Genomic DNA, 10,067 nt, shown 5'->3' with positions numbered 1-10,067 from the left:
ATCTATCTATCTATCTATCTATCTATCTATCTATCTATCTATCTATCACTTTCAAAATGAATGGGGCAATGTGGCCCATTTTTTCCAAATAAGATAAACACTTCTAGCTCTAACAATGAAGGTTGGTACTAATATAAAATGTTAATATAGCATGCCCGAGGGGGGTTTCGTTTAATCGCAGACACTCATCAAATGATTCATATAAACACGGGTATAGACTTTGCTAAATAAGCCACACAGTATATTAAATAGTAATTTTAAAAGGCGTCAGAAAAAATACCAGCCACCCTTCTGATTTAAGCGAGGAAATGAATATTTTGAAAATAAAAAATATTAATGTAAATTTTTGTTCTGCAAAATTAGATGCTTTTCTTCTGGCTTTTTTAAAGTCTATATTTATTTTTCAATAAAAAAGCCAAGCTACTGTGTCCCCTGGTGAGTGAGGCCAGATGAGACCTTTTGGGAATAAGTGTGGAGAACCAGGATCTGATTAACACTATTTAAACAAAAATGGATAGACTGATGCTTCTCCTGTATCTTACTTGATGGAAATAGACCATCTTTCAAGCGTCCGCTCAGGGTCTTACAGATTGAAAAATAGTGGTAGAGCTCCCCCTGTCGTTTGTTCAACGGAGCGCCATATTGAATCTGATTGGGGGCTTGATCCAAAGTCCATTGCAGTAAATGGAAAGACTCCCATTGATTTCACTGGGTTTGGGATTAGGCCCTAAGAGAAGGGTGCAGAACAGCCTTCTTCTTCGCTTTTAAACAATGGTTTGCTGCATGATCCCTTTAGTGCAATCAGATGCTTGTAAAGTGCTTTGAGATCATCAGATGAAGGGCACCCAAGTATTAGCATTTTCCATCTCATTAAGACTAAACTTTTAAAGAATCCTTTATATTAAACAGCAGCCATATCCCTACAAGACAGCTACTTATAATGAATAATCATAAATAGGTTAATTGGACTATTTAAATAGCCCCGGCACATGAAAACAACGCAATTGTACATTTTAAACGTGCCTGTTCCTGTTAGATTTCTCTTATCTTCTGAACACTTTGTCAGCCACAAGTTATTTGACTTGATGAACTCACTGGGTAAAATTCTATGGCCTTGTGTTGTGCAGGAGTCACAGTAAATGATCAGAATGGTTCATTCTAGCCCTTAAGTCTAAGTCACTCTCTTCAAAGGGGCTGAAACAGCAGCAAGGGTCCCTAAAAGCCACCTGTTCCCGCTAGGGTGGATTCCTCCTGCAGAGGTTTTGAGGAAGACAGGTGCAAAGCCACCTTCTGAGGACACTCTTGTAAGCTTTGGTGTAGAGGGCATGCCAGGGACAGGCCTGGAGGAGAAAGGGGCATGTTGGGCACATAGCAGCAAAAGATGGAAGAAAGGAAGAAATATTATCCCCATTTTACAGATGGGAAACTGAGGCCTAGTGAGATGTGAGTTATGGGCTCTTCACATAAGTGGCACATTTGGGGCAAATAAGTGTCTGTTTTCTGGATGGATCAACTTTTTTTTGTTCCTCTAATACACCACATTAGAACATTTCATAAGGCATGCACTTAACTATTTCCTTCCCCTTCCCCCCTCCCCAGTTTAACAGCATACAATACAACAGACAAAATCATTGTTTAGAAGGGAAAATATAGGGAGAATTACCGTAAGTAAAATTAATTAAGAGGACGTTGCGTATAAATAATTGAGGGTGATCAATCCAAAGTCAAAAGATCATCTATATTTAGCTTAGTGTTTGTAGTTAAGTTAAATCAGTACATACCAGTTAGATCTTTTTTGGTATGGTTCTGGTGGGAGTGTGGGGTTTGTTTTTTTCCCTGTATGAAAAAAAAATGGCAACAATACAATGAGGGATTATTATGCAATCTTGTTCTAACTGGTGCCAATAGCACAATAATTCCCACTGAATTCAATAGTAGTAGGGGCAAGTCCTTAAAGAGGATTTTCTAGCACCAATAAGATCTCCCAGCACACACCTCCACTTGTGCTTAACACACTGTAGGACTTGCTATTGACCTCAGTGGGACTCCTCACAGTGCATGAAGTTAAACACATATATAAGGCTTTGCCGTCTCAGAGCCTACATTTATCCTAGGTCTGGCCTGCACCTAAAAGTTAGATCAGCCGAACTACATCACTTAGGGCTGTGAAAAATTTCGCCCCGGTGTAGATGCAGCTAAGTCTTCCCTTGACCAAGCAACCCCCTCTCAGGGAGGTCCATTAACTACAGAGATGGGAAAAGCCTTTTGCTGTTGTAGGACATGTCTACATGGCCATGCTACAGCGGCACAGCCACAACTGTGCTGCTGAAGCTGTTGTAGTGGAGACATACCCGTAGCCTCGCACAATCCATTGTATTTTACTAGGTTCATTTTTTGTTTTGTTTTGTTTTTTCCCATTCAAATTAGCAGGAAGTTTTACACGTATAAGATTTTGATTGTGCACACACACACTCACCCCAGACTGGAAGACCCAGTGGGGTCCTGAAGGCATGCATAGTATCTTTAACCAGTGCTAAGATTTCTGCCCTGAATATTCTAATTTTAGGGCATTTCCCAACTATGGAAGAAGTCCCCATTGTGGTCCCTGCATTCAAGCCATCAGAATTCAACGTTTAACCAGAAGTGCTCTGATTTCACATTTTGCATTGTTGGCTTGTACTGTGCAGATGTCCCTAAAATGTTACGTACTCTCCAGAGGTCAAGAGCCAGTCCTGAGAGCCCAAGGTTCTGGTGCTCATTTTCACTAAGGCCCCGTTACATGAATTTGCCAGTGTAAAAGTGTAATTTGCACCTTAAAATAGGCGTAAATTGCATTTCCACCAGTTTAATTCCCCTTTACACTGCCAGAGAATGTAACGGGGCGTTTGCAAATCGGGTCCTAAACCTTTATAAACTGATCTGGGAGACCTTCTGAGTAAGACATGAGAGTCCTAAACTTTTATATCCTACACTGTGGTGCTTTTCAGAGTGCATATGCTGGAACTTTCCGTCCTAGCAGGTTGACAGACAAGCAGCTGGTGCCTTTCCATTGCCTGTTACTACATGGATATTTGGTAGTAACTGTACTGTTTCAGAAGTGTCTAGGAACCTCAGTCCTGGACCAGAGCCCCATTGTGCTAGGCGCTGTACAAACACAGAACAAAAAGACTGCCCCTACCCCAAAGAGTTTATTCTCTGTCAAACATTCTCAATGCAATGAAATATGGACGTAGCAAATTCCAAGGGCCCGTCGCCTTTTAAGTACAAGATCCCATTAATTTCAATGAGGAGTTCTGCTTAACAGGGCAATGGCAGAGTTTGTCCTGGTAGCTCTCTCTGTACTTTAAAAGAGTGAGAACTCATTAGCCTGCAGGTGTCTGTAAGCCGCCTGGCCCCCTAGATGCATGCTAAAGTTAAAACACTGCATTATCCCAATCAAGGGAAAGGATCTACCAGAAGTGTCAGAAGGAAAACAATTGTACCAGGAAATTTCAAACCAAGGCCCCTTTTCTCCTCAAGGAAGCTTGTCCTCCCAGCACCCCCAGGGAACAGCGGAGGTGTTAATCTTTGTTTTCTTTCCACTTTCTGCATACAGTGACGCAGAGATTCACATCACCTGCTTTCCATGAATGCAGCCCCAGGGGGTCATTTGGGAAGTAAAAGAACCCATCATACCCATCCTATCAATGGTATCCAGAGACTGATTAATCCTATTATGGTTTTGTTGTTATCAATAAACATTTGAAATAAGGTTTGTGTTTCTCGCTTTGGAAAAACCTCAAATGTCAAAAGGTAGGAGGAAATTATTTCCTTTCGACAGTGAAAGCTTGAACTTGTCCTGAACCAGAGCTTCCTATCATGTGAAGAAAAGAATGGAAAAATAAGGGCCTGATCTGAAGCCAATACTCAGCTGGGAGCCTTTCCATTGGCTGACAGCACAAGCGATTGGCATGTATTTCATATTGTAGCAGGAAACTTGACATACCAGTCTAATGAAAGGCAGCTTAGGGCTTGTCTACACGCTGCCAGCAAAGAGCACCAGAGGGGTGTGATGTGTAAAGCACACGAATGTGCTTCATTCTAGCTGCCCCCTTGTAGACCTGGCTGGTGTGCTCTAAAAGGGACTTAGTTCACATTAGTGTAGACAATGTTAATGCGAATTAGGTACCTTTTAGAGTGTGCCAGCAAGGTCTGCACAAGGCAGTCAGAGTGTAACAAGGGAGCACTTTATAAATCACCCCTCTGGCACGCTTTGCCAGCGCCATCTAGACAAGTCCTTCGTTTCTCAGGGCCTGATGCAACGCTGACTGAAGTCAAAGGGAGTCTTTTTCCATTGACGTTAATAGGCATTGGATCCAGCCCTCAACTGGCAATCTCTTGACCCCACCAGATTGACAGGTGCTATAACGTAATAGACATTAAAGCTTTTTAAAAAAATCCTAACTCCAAGTGTTTCCATGGTATTGTATCTCCATGAGGGAGTCCCCCCTCCCCTGGAGCACTGTTTGAAATGTGAATAAGATACGAGGCAAATTTAAATTACGATGACATCCGTATTGAGCTCTTCCTGGTTCTAATGGACGCAGGGTGACATTCACCATGGAGAAGGTCTAGGCACCGCTTCAGAGACATCTACACAGCAAAAACCCAGGGCAGCAAGTCTCAGAGCCTGAGTCAACTGACTCAGGATTGCAGAGCTGGTGCCGAAGACTAAAAATAGCAATGCAGACATTTGGGCTTGGGCTCAGCCCGGGCTCTGAGACCGTTCCCCTTTGATGGCCCTAGTGCAAGCCCAAATGACCACATGGCTATTTTTAACTCCACAGCACAAGCCCCGTGAACCCAAATCTTGTGAGCTGGGCTCTGAGATTCACTTCCACAGGTCTTCTTTGCTGTGTAGATGTACCCTGAGATCTCATGTAAGCCTCATTTTGGGGGCTGAAGTGAGATTTTAATGGCACTAGGTCTGTGCTGCCCCTCAGCACGGGGTGAATTGTTATTAATTTATTTCATATTTTGCATTGTAGTAACATCTAGGAGCCCCAGTCATGGACCAGAGCCCCAATGTGCTAGGCGCTGTACAAACAGAAAACAAAAAGACATACTTCGATTGTGAACTCTTTCAGGCAGAAGCTAAGACAAGAGACAACAGATGGAGAGAGAGATGAGGGAGTAAAATGACACAGTGAGACAATATTGGTCACGACTGGCAGTGGTCACAACACCCCAGCCGTTTAATTCTAGCGTAGAGCGCATTCCCTCCTTCAAAAACACACGATTATGAAAAATCGCTACCCCATTCATTATTTCTGTATCTATTGTTTAATTAAAATGGCTAAGAAACATTAGTTGGGATTTTTTTTCCCTTTGGGAAGAGTGAGAATGATGCAGCCTTAGAAAAAAATGGATTGAATTTGGCAAAAGGATTTTGCTTCCTGTTTTTCGAAGGTTAGCCCTTATGTTTGTAATTCTTCTTTCTTCCACCTGTCCAGTGCTTAATTTGTGCCAGGACTTGCCAGGCCTGAGCCCCAGTACATCTAGGCTTGGCCATTCATAGTTCCGGCACCTCTAGGCTGCCTGCATCAGTTATGAATGTAAAAAAATTGCTTGAGCCCCGGCACCTCTTTCATTACAAATTAAGCCCTGCCCCCAGTCTCTCAAGCTAATCCCTTTGTGTTCAATACGTCAGCCTCATAGTCCTGTCTACACATTGGTTTTGTACCAGTATAAATCAGGGGTGTGATTTTTTTTTTTTTTTTACCATAATAGTTACTCCTGATACAGTCCCTAATGTGGATGCAGTTGTACCAATATAAAGGTGACTTATACCAATGTGGCTTATTTCCCTTCCCATATGGGAATAGCTGTACTAGAAAGCACCTTTATACAGGTATAACCTTATCCACACCAGGGAGCGTTGAATCACTGTAACTATACAATTGTAATTTCCACTACATGCATCCGAAGAAGTGGGTATTCACCCACGAAAGCTCATGCTCCAATACGTCTGTTAGTCTCTAAGGTGCCACAGGTCTCTTTGCTGCTTTTACAGATCCAGACTAACACGGCTACCCCTTTGATACTTGTAACTATACAAGGCAGAGCTAAAGTGCTACTGTTTTTACACACTCTCTGAATGCAGAGAAGGAAAAACAGAAAGCTCTTCCAAAACATAGTTAGAAACATATGAAATAAAATAGGCCCCTCATTACAAACAGGTAATTTTGTGCCTGAAACAATGGACCCTAATTGAACTGAGAGAAGCCAAGAAAGGGCTGAAATCAGTTATTTTAAAAATACTTTAGGCCATATTGTGCCATCCTTGTTTCAACTTGGAGATGGGGCCATATAAGAACGTTGGCCCCCTAATTCGGCAGCGTACTTAAGCACGTTTATTTACCAGCTGTCCTGAATTGGGAGGCTTTCCTGAAGCAGGGCGTCAGGGGATAAAGTTAAACTTTTGCTCACTGAAATCAGGGCCTAGATAGAGAGATTAGCTAAATGATAAAACGTCTTGATGGCTTTGATGCACTGGAGAGACAAATTGATCTCTGGACACAATTACACTGCCTTCCTCACCCAGCTGGTTTGGAACTAAAACCTAGCTCCTGACAGGTTCCCAGCAGCGGCTCCAGGCACCAGCGCTCCAAGCACATGCCTGGGGCAGCAAGCTGCGGGGGGTGCCCTGCCGGTCCCTGAGAGGGTGGAAGTCAGGCAGCTTTCGTCAGCATGCCTGCGGGAGGTCCGCCGGTCCCGTGGATTCGGCGGCAATTTGGCAGCAGGTACGCCGAAGCCGCAGGACCGGGGGACCTCCCGCAGGCATGCCGCCGAATCTACGGGACTGGGGACTTCCCGCAGGCAAGCCGCCAAAGGCGGCCTGCCTGCCGTGCTTGGGGCGGCAAAAAAGCTAGAGCCGCCCCTGCAGGTTCCAATGGGAGTTAGGCACCTAAATACCTTTGAGGATCTGGAACTAAATTCCTTTTTATTTCTCCATCACGATGAGCACAGGACGTGTACTCCCAGCAAAGTCAGGAAGGCAGGCAAAACAAAGAGAGATGGCAAAAGATGTAGATTTAGGCCTTGATCCTGCAAAGTCTTAAGTCTTTGCAGGATGGGGGCCTAAATCTACAGGGTCTCTTGTCATCCCCCACAGTGTATAAAGTTAAGCACATGTTTAAGTCTTTGCAGGATCGGGGCCTCATCTACAACATCTCGTGTCATCCCCAGGCACTTTACAGAGCCCAGTCACAAGCACCGAAAGGGTAGAATGAGAGGTGGACTTTGTTTCTTATTATGTCTGTTTACTACTGAGAGAGAGGAAACATCACTGGCTTCCAGGGGAGGTGACTCACTAATGAGTAAGATGGATAACATTTCAGGTCACAAAAAATCACTATTAATCAAACCTAGATTTCTTTATGTGACTGGATTTTGCCCTAACTAAAGGAGATCCCAGTTTATGGGCTGAACCGCCGTTGTATACACCAGACAGAGGCTAGACACTGGCTGCGTGAGGTGGGATTGGGAAAGATTTAGGACCTGCTCACCCCCAACCTTGGAAATACATTTGAGGTCACATGTCCACCATGGTTTCTGTTATCTTGTGTTCACCATTGCACGAGGAACTGGTTTTGCAAGCATACGCATAATTAATCCTTTCCCCCTTTGCACACACAAAGAGTTGTCCATATGCACCCATCAGGCACTAAGGCGCCCAAATACTACTGCAATGAGCACAACAGATATATATCTAGAAACAGCATTTCTTACATTTCTGTGAGTTTGTAAATGCAGGCTGGGCATGCACAAAACGGGTACCTTGCCACTTTTGGGAGCACAGTGGTTTGAATGCATAAAAGTGGGTACACTCAAATGGAGGCTGGTTTGAATGTGCTGAAAATATGGCCCTTGGGTTTGTAGGGCCAGGCTCTTCAATGCTTACTCTCACTGAGTAATACCTTACTCCTTAGTCCTACTGATTTTGATATGGCTACTCAAGCATTAAGATACTATGCAATGTAAGGATGGGAGAATCTAGCCCATATGAAGTCTGATTTTTCAGACTTGAAGGGGAGAAAAATTGCCCTTTGGAGGAAAGAGCAAAGAAATCCCGGGACCTGAAAAACCTCTTCTTGAACCAGCATAATTTTTTCAGATCCTCCTTCTGGCAGCAAAGGGTGTTGCTGCTTCTTTGAGAGGCATATTCCTTTTTACAGCTTCCACCTCCTTATAATTTATTCTACAAGAGCAGCATTTATAATGGCAGCTTAAAGAAACCTGTTAAAATTAACATCAGTTTAAAAAAAGTGTCATCTATTCTTGCATTGGAAGAAACATTATTACACATATCTTAAGACAATAAAAGTGAAATATTGTAGCAATGTATACACAACCTGACATTGATTTATTTAAATGTATTTGGTTGGTTGCTGAGAAATGATTTTTCCTCTTCAATTTTTAACTAATATTTAATTTAAATTTAATTTTAGTTTTTATTTGCATTAGAAGTCATTATAGGAGCACCCACCTTTACTGTAACGAGAGAGCCAGTTGTAGTAATGACATTTAAAAAAATTGTACTATTCTAAAAAATCTTCATATTTTCTCTTAGCTGGCAACACTGAAAATTTGTTAGCATTACACACTTCATACCACCCAGCATCTGAGGGTATATAGCCATATTTTGCTCCCGTGTGTGTGTGTGTGTGTAAGAGACAGAGACACACACATCTTGGATTGCACCTGGGAGCTCCAAAGTTAACCCTCTAACCTGTAAAAATAAGGAGTCCTTGTGGCACCTTAGAGACTAAGACATTTATTTGGGTGTAAATTCGAAAGCTTATGCCCAAATAAATGTGTTAGTCTCTAAAGTGCCACAAGGACTCCTCGTTGTTTTTGCCGATACAGACTAAGGGCACGTCTTCACTACTCGCCGGATCGGCGGGTAGTGATCGATCTATCGGGGATCGATTTATCGCATCTAGTGTAGACGCGATAAAATCAATCCCCGATCACTCTGCCGTCGACTCTGGAACTCCACCGTGGCGAGAGGCGGAAGCGGAGTCGACGGGGGAGCGGCAGCGGTCGACTCGCCGCCGTCCTCACAGCCAGGTAAGTCGACCTAAAATACGCAACTTCAGCTACGCTATTCGCGTAACTGAAGTTGCGTATCTTAGGTCGACACACCCGCCCCCGTAGTGTAGACCTAGCCTACCACGGCTACCCTTCTGAAACCTCTAAACTGTGTCTACCCAGGAAATGTGGGTTTTGTTTTGTTTTTTGTTTGTTCATTTTGATTCATTGAGTGGCTTTGTTTGTTTTGTTTTCTTTGTTGTATAACCTAAGGCATGAATGTAAACCAATATTGTTATAAAAAATCACATTTTTTGTTAATATCATTTTTTCAAGCTCTACAGAAGATTTGCTTTAATGGTTGATGTAGGGCTTAGGCATCTGCCCATCCCTAAATAAAATGGTGATAGGACTTGTCCAGTTGCCAAGCCTAATACATTGCGTTCATTTAGGTTTGTTTTAGAGGGGAAACAAACCTTTTTCTTGCCTTTTTCTTCACAACATACAAAGTAGTTAACTTCCTTCTGCCGGTAATTATAATAATTAATCCAAGACAGCAAACGCTCCCAATTGCACTGGGGCTGAATAATTGCAAAATAAATGTTCCTTGTACAGAGGCATTTACTATCTCTTCACTGCAATAGAAATAAATGATTTGCCAATAAGTAGCATGGTATTTTAATAATGAAAGGAAGCAGGGAATGAGGACAAAATAATCATCATTAAACAAGTAGATGAGGGAGGCAGCATTGTATTCTTGTACAGTGCTGTAATCGTTATTGTCAGGATCAATTGAGACGTTCATCTGATAATGTATTAAAATTATGGCTGAATCGACTTATCTGGGGATTTGAGGAAGTAATCAAGTTGGAGGGTGATAAATCTGACTAACAATGGCAGCAATTCTCTCGTATAACAGCACCCTGCTTCACTGGTTTTATATATACACAGGGCTTAAATTCCCATAGAGTATTTCCCAGAGCCCATCACATGCA

The sequence above is a fragment of the Terrapene carolina genome, unplaced genomic scaffold (genome assembly GCF_002925995.2).
Source record: "Terrapene carolina triunguis isolate 2854851 unplaced genomic scaffold, T_m_triunguis-2.0 Scaffold132, whole genome shotgun sequence".
NCBI lineage: Eukaryota > Metazoa > Chordata > Testudines > Emydidae > Terrapene > Terrapene triunguis.
This window is presented reverse-complemented; position numbering follows the sequence as displayed.